The sequence below is a fragment of the Uranotaenia lowii genome, chromosome 3, assembly GCF_029784155.1.
Source record: "Uranotaenia lowii strain MFRU-FL chromosome 3, ASM2978415v1, whole genome shotgun sequence".
Lineage (NCBI taxonomy): Eukaryota > Metazoa > Arthropoda > Insecta > Diptera > Culicidae > Uranotaenia > Uranotaenia lowii.
In genome coordinates this window covers 195,374,221-195,387,445 of record NC_073693.1, presented here as the reverse complement: position 1 = coordinate 195,387,445, position 13,225 = coordinate 195,374,221, and the positions used below count along the sequence as shown (strand labels likewise).

Sequence of the window (13,225 nt, the reverse complement as noted above, 5' to 3'; positions counted from 1 at the left end):
ATTGTGAGAGGAAGGTTGGGTAAATTTGTTGCCAAAAATTAAAACACGATGAGCTAAATTTTACGTTTTTTCATTATTATGGGCAACCGAAAGCCTAGTTTTTCCCCATTACAAAATCGTTGCCGCAAAAGTAGTCGGGAACCTAGCCGGTAGCCTATCATGATGTGGTGGCGTATTTGGTGCCACAAGAGAGGGTCCGGGGTCCAGTGGGGGTGTATTTGATGGCACAGAAGAGGATCCAGGGTTTAAGGTTTCTCCACGTTGAAAATTGATGAAGGTCGGCATCTTCTTTTTCGGCTGAGGTTTCCTATTGAACGTAACCTTGGCGGCAGCGAGCAGTTCCTTGTCAGTGGAAGGTGGAGATCGGCTTTTTAATTTATTGTTGGGGTAGTCTCGTTGGTTTAGGCCCGCATTTCGGTTACGCGCCTTGCGTTGACGATTTTTTTTTCTTTTTTGCTTTATCCGCGTTCTTTTGTTGTTCCTTGCGACGCATTTGCCTTGCATCGTAGGCTGACCAGTCAGCTTTCCACACCCTCCTTGTGCCCAAAAGTCGCCAACCTGAGACAACTTTAGGGTTCAGCTCCTCGGCCAGGCTCGTCACTGGTGCAGGTGGGGAAAGGACAGGTTTCGCGCTAACGGCATCGTGAATGGATCGAAGTTCATCAATAAGGTCCGCATTTGCGGAAGGATTATGTACAGTTGCCCTTAAGACATTAAGTTCTACTGCAATGGACTGTAGAGAAGGAGTGAGCTCCTGTTCCAAATTGGTGAAGCAGTTACGATGCTGCTCTTCGACCATATTCATCAGGCTGTTTTGATGGCCCAAAATCATCTCCTCCAGCATTTCAAACGTTTGAGCAATTTTCGTTTTATGACCGTCAAAAGCTGACACGTACTGCTCTTTCATTGATGATGAGAGCGTGTCAAGTAAATCTTCAGCAGACGGAGGTGGTCGCAATGCCGCTTTTATTAGGGCCGAAAGCTCAATTTTTTGGCCATTGATCTGATTGGAGATCGTGTCGATACCATCAATCAATGTCTCTAGGCAAGAAAATTTTGCCACCTGAGAACTCAGCTTTTCGTGGGAGATGTTTTGGATCTTTAGTTGCTCCAATATTTCTGTTTGCTGTGCCATTAATTTCGTTTGGTCGATCTGCTCTGACATCAAATTTTGGCAGTCACGGCAAACCGGGAGCATGAACCTCCTGATTGACTCCTCGCAATTTCGCTGCACTCCAACACAAGCGGCGTGGAACCTTCGGTGACATGGGCCCGTACACGTCCAAAGGTGGACGCTATCGATGACATCACAAGTGGAAATATGACACTTTGGCATTTTTGTTTTGTTTTCGTTCGCGGTAGCACAACACAAAAAAAAAAATTAACTGACGAAGGCACTTGACTGCTTTTGACTGCTTTGACAAAAAAAAAAGAGTTCTGTAATTGCTGGAGTAGCGCGGAAACACGTCTATATCGTTCAACGTTCAACTGTTCTAATGATCATTCAGATTTAAAATTTTGAATCCGATGAGGTATTTGAATTTTCGTTTAAGATTGATTTTAGAAGCTCTTCAATCTCGAATTAGACTGGAATCATAGGAATAAGCGTCTTTTTAAAATGTCTTCACTTGAATTTATGTCTGAAGCATAAGCCTTCTTTGAATATAAAAGAGATGAAAATGTTGTGAAAAATTTAAATTACCAGAACAAAATAAGTCAATAAATCAATCAATCTTTTGAGTATTAATATCAAAAAGGATGAAAAACTGAACCTGTATATAAGAGAAGTGACATCAGAAACACAAAATTCCAATCGAGCAAAAGAACTGTCAAAATCGATTCCAATCGATCCGAGCATTTTGTCGCAGAGCATTTACCTTTCTTATTGAAAACTCAACCAAGGAAGGTAGGGTGAATGTACCCAATCTTGGCCCCTAAGGCCTGGTTGACTAGATTTCTCATGATTGCAGTCTTCCTGTAATGTGTACCTTCAAAAGTCCTTCGACAAATATGATTGCTTACTAGCCTGAAATGCAGTAAAAATATGTCCTTGCTTGAAAGCGGTTGATAAACCTGATCAAACTATTGATTGAAATGCTCCTTATTGTAGCCCCCGCGCCGAATTTTGGCCCTTTATAAGTTCCTTAAATTGGCCGTCTCTAGGAAAAACTTGCCTCACTAATACAACAGCACCCCCCACGAATTCATTGAAAATATCCCGGAAAGAAGCACATCAATGTTCTGTATTGTTTTCAAAAAGTCGGAAGTACGAAATGTCAGTAGATTTTTATAATTGATATTTGCATGTAGAATTATAATCTTACGTATAAAAGCTTTACTTGTTTATTTCAGTTTTTGTGTGTTTATAACTTCTATCATAAGTTCCAAACTGTTGCATTGGTTAACATAAATATGTTCATTAATCAAGCAAACAAATCGTTTGCTAAATCTTTAACATGCAATCATGATAGATCTATTTTCATTGAAGTTGACAGGTTAATATAAGATAGTAAATGTTCATATGTTTTTATTCCACTCCCATAAAAGGAGGACCTACATTTTAAAAACCATTATGATCGAGGCAAGAAGCAAGCTAAAGCTAAAACTTAAGTCAGCGAACGATTCTTTGAATCATACATATTTAAAATGTCGCCCTTAAGAATTTTCTAGCAATCGTTTGCGTACACCGGGATAGCAGAACAAGACAAACTTTCGTTCAATCCAGCCAGTCTGATAGAAATAGATTGCATCTCACTCATTCGTTTGGAAACTATAGGCAATGAAAGTGAACAGCAAATTCAAAAGCTGGGTGAAATTCAAGCTGCATCCCACTCGCACTCATGCAAAATCATCACCCAAACTCGGCAACGCTTCTTTCGCATATTCCTCTCCTACAGAGAACAAACGTCATCACCTCCTGCTGATGCACAGTGATCTATAATAAAAAAAACAAACTTGTTCAAAACATTATTTTTGATTTCACATGAAAAAATAAAAATTCAAGTTTGTTGCAACATTGGATTTAAACATTGCAGTGCATTTATTGTTTTAAATAAACATAATATTCAGAGTGTCATGATTTGAGCTTTATAACAATTCCTTTCAAAGCGACACATACGCAGCAAATGTTCATCTTCAATACAAATCAAAATACGTTAAAACTAATTTCAAAATGTGGAGTTTTTTGGGTACGGATATAGCAACTTCAACATTTAGATCCAAGATATCAATCCGGATTCGGATCCGGTAAATTAATTTACTGAGAGGTGAATTTTATTGAGAAGAAAAGTTCTCGAAATTTACCATAAAAGAGCAGCTCAAGTTGTAGCATTATAATTCCAACTAAGATGCCAAATACGCTTGAGTCGGCTTGAGAAATAAATGAATTGATTATAGTCTAAAATACATTCATGATATTTTTTATTTATTTCAATCATTCATTTTACTTTCGATCGGCTTTTCAATTTCCAGACCACTGTGCACCGTCGGCCGACGGCCGCCGGCTGCTGGCTGCCGACTGCCTGCCTGCTGATGTCGTTTTCACGCATACATGCATACTTCTATTTGTGGAATTGCATGCCAAGATTAGGCAAAAAATATGTTTATATTTTCTTGAATTCTAGATAGAAAATGTACGTTGTTTGGAGTAAGTTATAATTTTATATTTTTTGCCATGTTTTGCTGCAACCAACGGTATTTTTTAGTGATTTTTCCATAAGGAAGTGTGTTTTTAAAATCAATCCGGAGATGGCAGATGCACTAGCAAAGTAGGTTCATTTTTGATTCTTTTTCCGAAGATCATAATTTTATTTGTAGCTTGTCATGCGAAAAAAAAATATTTCGCAGTCATTTGGATTCAATTGTGGACAAATTCTATGCAGAATGTTGCCATATGCGATTTCCTTTTATGTTTAATTTTTTTTTCATTTTTAGGCGTATGATGTGAAAATCACCAAATTGCATTTTGGCATGCCAAGATTAGGAGCATGCCAAGTTAAGGCTCACTTACCCTATTGCGATTGTTGTTATAGTTCAAACAGATAATTATTTAGCTGGTCATATGAATGTATGATTAGGTGCAATTTTTTTCACTTCCATCTGTACCGTTGAGCCGTCAACACGTACGCCGGAGCATCGTATCGTTGCTGTGTACCTGCAGGAACATTTTACATTATTTATTTTTTCCTTACCTGTATTTCAATCAGCACTTTTCAGTGCTAAAATTATTTTCATTTTCTTTTATTCATATTTTCTCTTTTCTTTCCAGCATGGGGAAGTCTTCGGCCGGCTCAAGGGCCGGAAGAAAACGGATTGCTGAACCTAATCGTATATTGGCGGAATCTTTTAATGATTTTCAAAAAATTTTAAATTATTTGAATAATAAAAAACACCAATTTTTTACGTACGACACTAGAGATCACCTCCTTTTAAAGTTGTACTTCGTGGTCTCACCGGCGATCAGACACCGGATGAGATCACAAATGAATTAAATTCTTTGTTAGGTTTTTCTCCAATTCAAGTAATTCAAATGAGGAAAAGAACCAACACGAATAATACCAGTAGTGTTGGTTTTGCTCCTGAACTTTATTTGATCCATTTTAAAAAGGATCAGGTTAATAATTTGAAAATTTTGGAAAAGGCTCGTCTTATGTTTCATTGTCGAGTAAAATTTGAACCTTTTCGTAAATCCCATACCAATTTTTTACAAAATATTACGCAATGTCGTCGTTGTCAAGCTTTTTGTCATGGCACTAAAAATTGTAGAATGAATGCCAGATGCATGTTTTGCGGCTCATTCGATCATGAAAAATCTAAATGCCTTTTTGGTGGTGATAAGCCAAAAACAGAATTTTTTAAGTGTGCGAATTGCGCAGGTAATCATTCCTCGAATTCTCTAGATTGTCCCGTTAGGGCAAAAATTGTTGCTTCTAGGAAAAACCCCAAAGTTTCCAGAAAAGTTTCTTCTCCTCCTTCCTCTTTTTCGTCTACACACGTCAGACTGGCAAACAACCTGCCTGTTCGCAGTCAGCCTCGGCCTACATTGGAATCACGGCTGGGTAATACCCGAAGTGATTTTAATGTTACCTGGGCTGATTCTGCGCCACAGACTCGTTGTTTATCGTTCTCAGAGGTGGTTGAAAATGGGTTGCCCTCTTCCGGTTTAACTAATAAAAATGGGAAAAACCCAAGTCTCAACGTTCATGCGAAGGCTTGGGAAAATCCCCGAAATTCAAATACTTTTTCTTCTCCTTCCTCTTCTGATTCTAACAATTTTGTTGATTTGGGTGAGATTACTGAGGAAAAATTAAAATTTTTGCATCAAAATTTAATGGAAATGATGCAACTTATGTTGAAAGCAAATTCAATGTTTGAAGCTTTCCAAACTTCTTTTAATTATGCTAACAAAATTATTATGGCTTTACGATTCCCTCATGGATCCAAATAGATGTTTAAATATTATGAATTGGAACGCTAGATCTTTGCTGGCTAACCAAGACGAGTTCTTTTTATTTTTGAAAACTCAAAACATACATATTGCTGCCATCACTGAAACTTTTTTAAAGCCAGACAATAACTTGAAAAGCAATGCTTTCTTTAAAATTTTACGAAATGATCGACTTGATCGACAAGGTGGGGGTGTAGCTATTGTCATCAATAGTCGTCTCAAATTTAGACTTCTTCCTTCTTTCAATACAAAAGTCTTAGAAACAATTGGAATTGAATTAGAAACTTCTATGGGGAAAATTATAATTGTTGCCGCATATTTGCCTTTTCAATGTAGCGGTGAACAGAAAAATTTTTTGAAGGGAGATTTACAAAAACTCACCAGAAATAAATCTAAATTTTTTATTATTGGTGACTTTAATGCAAAACACCGATCTTGGAATAATATTTCATCAAATTCAAATGGGAATATTTTGTTTAATGACTGCTCTGAAGGTTATTATACTGTTGAATATCCTAATGGGCATACTTGTTTTTCTTTAATTAGAAATCCCTCCACAATTGATTTGGTGCTAACGGATTTAGGCGAGCATTGTAGTCAATTAGTTACTCATGCGGACCTCGATTCAGACCACCTTCCAGTGACATTTTCTTTATCCCAAAGTCCCATTGAAAACCCTTTAAAATCAACTTTTAATTTTCAAAAGGCTAACTGGGAGCGATATATGAATTTTATTGAACGTAATTTAGATGTAAACGTTCCATTGAATTCAATAGAAGATATTGATTTGGCTGTAGAAAATTTGACAACTTCAATAGTCAATGCTAGAGCCGCTTCAATACCTAAAGTTAAACATAAATTTAATCAACCTTTAATTGATGATGATCTTCAGTTTTTGATACGACTGAAAAACATTCGTCGACGCCAATTTCAACGAACTAGGGATCCTTATTTGAAATTAATTTATTGCGACCTTCAAAAAGAGATCAAACGTCGTTTAAATTTCATTCGTAATGAAAATTTTGCTAAAGCAGTAGAGGACATAAAACCCTACTCAAAGCCATTTTGGAAATTAACTAAAATTCTAAAAAAGCCCCAGTAGCCAATTCCTACTTTGAAAGATGGGGATAAACTTCTTTTAACTAATTCAGAAAAAGCTCAAAAATTAGCCCAACAATTTGAGTCTGCTCATGATTTTAATTTAAACGTTGTAAGTCCAATTGATGCTCAAATTTCCCTAGAATTTGATGATATTCTTTCTAAGCAAATTATGTTTGAAAGTTCTTGTGAGACAAATATTGATGAACTTAAATTGATTTTCAAAAAATTTAAAAATATGAAAGCCCCGGGGGAAGATGGGATTTCCTATATTCTTATTAAAAAGTTGCCTGAAAGCACTTTAAATTTTTTAGTTAAAATCTTCAATAAATGTTTTCACTTGGCTTATTTTCCCAATAAATGGAAAAATGCCAAAGTAACTCCAATTTTGAAACCTGGAAAAAGTGCTTCAGAGCCTTCAAGTTATCGACCAATTAGTTTGCTTCCTTCTTTAAGTAAACTATTTGAGAGAGTTATTTTGAATAGAATGATGATTCACATTAATCAGAATTCTATTTTCCCTGATGAACAATTTGGTTTTCGTCATGGACATTCTACTACACATCAACTTTTGAGTGTAACTAATATGATTAACGCTAGCAAATCTAAGGGTTATTCAACTGGTGTTGCTCTTCTTGATATTGAAAAAGCTTTTGACAGTGTTTGGCACAGAGGTTTAGTAGCTAAATTAGCTCGATTTGATTTTCCTGTATATTTCACCAAAATTATTCAAAATTATTTGACTAGCCGAACTTTGCAAGTAAGCTATCAAAATTCATACTCTGAAAGGACACCCATTAGAGCTGGTGTCCCTCAGGGTAGTATACTTGGGCCTATTTTATACAATATTTTTACTTCTGATCTTCCTGATGTCCCAGAAGGAAAAGGTAGAAGATTATTTGCTGACGATACTTTGCTTTCAGCCAAAGGTCGAAATTTACGGGTGGTACGCAGTAGATTGCAACAAAATTTAAATTCCTTTTTGAATTACTTGAAAATGTGGAAAATTTCTCCTAACGCTTCCAAAACTCAACTTATTTTATTTCCCCATAAGCCAAGAGCAAATTTTTAAAAACCTAATGAAAATCATTCCATAACTTTTAATGGGGTTTCTTTAGAATGGTCTGATCACGTGAAGTACTTGGGACTCACACTTGATCGGAATCTTTCTTTTAAGAATCACATTGAAGATATTCAATCTAAATGTAATAAATACACTAAATCTCTTTATTCTCTCATCAACAGGAAATCCCGACTTTGCCTGAAGAATAAGATGCTTATTTACAAGCAAGTCTTCCGACCAGCGATAATGTATGCAGTTCCAATTTGGTCTAGCTGCTGCGCGACGAGGAAGAAAGCCATCCAGAGGATTCAGAACAAGGTTCTGAAAATGATTTTGCGGCTTCCTCCTTGGCACAGCACCGAAGATCTTCATCGGATTGCGGGCATTGAATCGATCGAAGAGATGGCCAACAAAATCATCTCCAACTTCAGAGGCAAATCGATGCAGTCTTCCATCCCAGAGATTCGCTCTCTCTACAATTAGTTTAATTTTAGGATAGCTTTAGTTTTTAGTTTGAAATATTTTTTTTTTCACTACAGGATGTTCTCCTTTATAAAAATGCTTGATTGTGCTCAGCAAATTTAAGTCGAATAAATAAATTTTAGTGATTATTAAACTATAGGGCTCTGAAAGTTCATTATTGAACTGAACACCTAATTTAATGTATTAATGTAATATAAATGTAATGATGAATTGGTACTAATAAAGATATATTTAAAAAAAATAAAAAAAAGGTGCAATTTTTTTTTAATGCTTTGGTGAATCATGTTTCTAGTTAGAAAGCTAACTGATTATTAACGAAATTCAAGTCATTCATACCGTTTATCGCAATTCTTCAGGCATCGAGTTCAATGTTGTTTTGTTGGATTGAAGGAGCGTTCACTTTAGAGCTTGAACATTGAGCCAGAAAACAGTGCTGGGAATTTTTTTGTCCAAGATTTCGGCGATGTTACCACATATTTCATTTTAAGAGGGATCAGATGTCGCTTCTCTTATATGAAGGTTCACTAGAAAAACTATTTCGGAAAAAACAAAACATCTACCCAAAAAAAATCTTTGCATTACTGATGTAAAAAAAAGAACAACGGGTGAATATTAAAAAATTTGATTCAAAAGTTTTTCCTTTTACTTTCCACCAAATGCGCTAACTAAAAGTGGACTGACGCAACTCATATGGACTGAAATATTACAAAAGAGGTTCGAAAACTGCTCCTATTAATATCTTTTAACAATTTTTCTAGTCAATATTATAATTAAAGATGGCTGCAAAATTTGTGTTATGCTTATCTTACAAAACTTTCTACTATCGATTAGCGATAAGCGCTTTATTATATATCGATAACTTTTACGCAACTTTTAGCGGTTTTAATAAGTGACCGCTAACTTTGACTTAGTTAGCGATCTTATTAGCGCCGCTAACTTTTCAGTTAGCGATGTCGAACACTGCTGGATGATGATTTTGCTCTTTCAAATAGTATTCGACATCCCGAGCAACTTTGCCGAAGACAGAAACCCTCTAGGCCATCAGTTTGCATGGAGATGCCCCATAGTGGGTCATATGCACCGGAGGATCGACGCAGGAACGTTAAGTAAGTTTCCCAATATTTTCCAAAATCAAAATTATTCAATAAAATCCATGAAGAAAAGCACTCAAAATCTTGTTTTCATATCAAAACACAACAGTCAATTTTAAACCATATTTAAGGTTTCTAAAAAAAATGTTCATGTCAATTTTGATGAGATTTGCTCAAAAAATCAAGAGGCAAAATACGTTATTATATTTTTAATGGATTAATTGAATTTTTTGTTTGGTTTAGCAAATAATGTGAACAAAATCGGTCAACATCTGGGCAATCTGACAAGCTAAGTCTTATCTTACTGAAACTCAATATTCGAGACTCTATTTCTATCTACAAGTGGGATTTTTTTTGAAAAACTGTAGTACCTGTACTGTAGACCTGGAATAAGATTTCGAGGTTTTGGCTTTAGTTCTGAGTCGAGATTATAACTCTTGAATCCTTTTTGGTCGTTCACTTAAATATGAATAAAAATATGAAATTTTGAGTTTGGAGAAGAAAACTTTGCTAAGCTTTTTGGAATCCAACGCTTTAGTTTTTTTTTGCTGTAATCTAGCGAAAATTACAATTCAAAATTCCACAGATAACTAGAAAACAATATCTTTCTTCAAAACAAAAAGCTGTTCAAACAGTTCTGGCTGCCTTAAATACTATGTCAAGTTGAAAAAAAAAGTTCGATTTCACATGCAAAAGCTGTGTTCACTGCAAAAAAAATCTGAATCCTTAGAAGCACAGAATCTGAAAACTCTTGATATCACATGACATTGAACGCGGTTTCATGATGTAAATTTACAAAATAAAAAAAATTGAACCATTAGCAGCACAGAATTTTAAGCACACTAATTTTACATGACATTGAACACGATTTTCTAATGTGAAACTCCGTCATTTATGATGCTTCTTTTTATTTACATCATATGTAATGTAATTTTACAGATGCTTTTCGTACACACAAAATCTGAATCCTTGAAAGCACTGAAAAAGAAGCACAATAATATTACACGACCCAGAAATCGTTTTTGTAATGTAAATTTACAAATGCATTTGAACTTAATTTCCGTGAAAATATTTGAGGTGTAAAAAAATCACGCAGGTATCGACAAAATATAGAAGCTAGACATACACACTACCAAAAAAATCTGTGAAATTACATCACATATGATGTAAATAAAAAGAAGCATCATATATGACGGAATTTTCCGTGCAAGTTGGATATTACACGCCTGTAAAATTTGCCGACGTGTAATTTAAAAGTGATGTAATGTTTACACTTCCAATTGGATTTTTTTGTTTACTTTTTAGTAATATGATTCAAAGAAGATTTCTCAATAAAAAAAAACAATCTTTTTGTACACACCAGATTACATTTATTTTAAACCACTTTTGCCACTTTTTTTGATCTGCCACTTTTGCCAACCATGGCTACGATCGTCACCATTTCCATCTGGAAGTGCCTTTCCCGGAAGTACTTTGCGAATCTGTTAGAATTAAAACAAATTGTTTAAGCATATTTAGCTTTATCTAACCACTTATTCTAAAAACTTACCATTCCACAATGAACGCACAATCAAACAACACGGCAGCGCAAACACCCGACAGGTCAAAAAACTTACGACTTGCTTTAGTGTTTGTTTTTTTTTTTCATTTTAAGTGCTGTCAAGGATTCAATCATATCTAATTTACAATAGAAAATCGTGTTCCGTGTCATGTAAGATTCAATTCTTCAATCTTCAGAGTTGTTAAGGATTCAGTTTTTGCAATTTTCTGTGACATGTAATTTTCTGTGATCGCACTACGAAACAATATTTAAAATTACATCACATATGATGTAAATAAAAAGAAGCATCATAAGTGACGGAAATTTACAGTATGAAATCGCGTTCTATGTCATGTAATATTAAGGGTTTTCAATTTCAGTGCTTTTAAGGATTCAGTTTTTTTTTCTGTGTAGTAATTATTTGAATTCATAGTTTTTTTTAAGTTAATTTACAGTAATTATTTAATGTGCGAGCTATATATCAAAAGTTATTACAACAAGTGAAAGATTTCGGGTGAACGAAAAATAGATAGCGAAATATTTCAAGTTGTCATTCTATTTATCTTCCTTTATGCTGATTTTCGCTTTTTTCAGTTTTGTTTACTGTTTGGAAATGGCAATTTGGTTCGCAGAGTGGATTAAGAATTTAGAAAAGGTTAGTAGAGCTGATTTTATACGGAGTCAATCTATCATTGAACAAATTTTCATTTCCTTCAAGGTTCGGAACTCGAAGGTAGAAAAAAGGTGCAAGCGATGTCCCGCAGATAGCGAAATAGAAGTGATTCGATTAGACCTTATGTGTTTCTCAAAAAGTGAGGATTCCTCCTCACTTCCTTAAAGGATCTGAATCCCACTTACATCAGATTGAACCATGCCATGCTACGGAATTGTACCTGATTCAGGCGAATAGGAGCGTTCCCGAAAAGTCTGCGATACAGAACTCCCGGCGGGGAGATGTTATTGGGAAACGTCACGCATCCAAAGACAACAACATGTAGGCCCTAGATGGAACAGCTGCTCCGGTGTGAAATGGTAAGCAATCCAGTTGCTTTATTCGGCATTTTATGAACATTTTCCCCGAATTAGTTTTTGAATATTTTTTTTTCTACTTATCTTTCTCTACCGAAACAGTAATATTTAAGAAAATATTTGAGAAAATTTTCTTTTTCTATTTAGTCAAACATATTATAATCAACATTGGTAACTCTCAGCATGCTTCATATAGTCCAGCAAGGACATGCATTTCAGCATCACCTTCAGGGGAAAGTTCTTACTAAACGAGTCAAGTTGGCGTGTTTCGTCAAAAAAATTATTGATTTGTTTTTTACCATTCATTCTTTTTGTCAACAAAGTTTGCATCGTTTGATTTCATTAATGCCAGTTATTTTATTTTCCTCTAATAGAACATTAAATGTGCTAGTCAGTCTTAATAAAAAAATATGCTTGTTTTAGAAGGTAAGCATTTAATATCATGAATATTTCCTACATTAGTTATGACAATTTGAAAACACCTAATGATTCCATCGACAGTTGCTCCCGTTGCATCTATTTGCATATAGGTAATCCTGCTCAATTGGATCTCTCACTCATTCCGTGAGATTTGAACCGGAGAGTTTTCTCGGGAACTGTTTCTTTCCGGCTCGCATCAAGAGTCTAGTGGACACACTTTTTGTGTTTCTCAAAAAATATCGTTTAAGAGCCCTGTAGGAGGCCAAAATGGGGCGACTAATTAGTGCACAGCGTAAAGGTGCGGGATCCGTATTCACGGCCCACACCAAAAAGCGAAAGGGACAACCCAAGCTGCGTCTTCTGGATTACGCCGAGCGACATGGTAACATGAAGGGAGTCGTGAAACAAATCATCCACGATCCAGGTCGTGGCGCCACGCTGACCGTCGTCCACTTCCGGGACCCGTACAAGTTCAAGGTCCGTAAGCAGCTGTTTATCGCCGCCGAGGGTATGTACACCGGTCAGTTTGTGGTTCTGATGTGGTGGTCTGTGGTCTGATGCCCGAAGGTACCATCGTGTGCAACCTGGAGGAGAAGACCGGTGATCGGGGCAAGCTGGCCCGTACCTCCGGCAACTATGCCTCGGTCATTGCCCACAATCCGAATACCAAGCGTACCCGTGTGAAGCTGCCGTCCGGCGCCAAGAAGGTTCTTCCTTCGAACAACCGAGCCATGGTCGGTATCGTTGCCGGTGGTGGTCGTATCGAATTATACATTTATCTCATCAAGGTCCGCAGATCCCTCGGTGTGTACCTTTTATAAAAAAATTCAGAACATCAAAGTTGGTTTGAGAGTTTTTGAATGTGGCTATTTTTTAGTAACAAGGAAGAATTACGAAGAAGCTAAAAAATGATTTTTAACCACTATTCAAAACGTAGGAAATCTGGAAAATAATTGTTAAAAATTGATTGAAAATTTTAAAAATTTTCCAATTTTGATATTTTCGGAGTGAAAATAAAAAAAAACTCGAAAAAACTTTAGTTTTAATTTTAATTT

The 13,225-nt window shown here is 35.8% G+C and overlaps 1 pseudogene; it reads left to right on the top strand.

The window, feature by feature from the left end:
- The first annotated feature begins 12,365 nt into the window (after nt 1–12,365).
- On the top strand, nt 12,366–12,991 carry LOC129752975 (60S ribosomal protein L8-like; annotated as a pseudogene).
- The last annotated feature ends 234 nt before the right edge of the window (nt 12,992–13,225 follow it).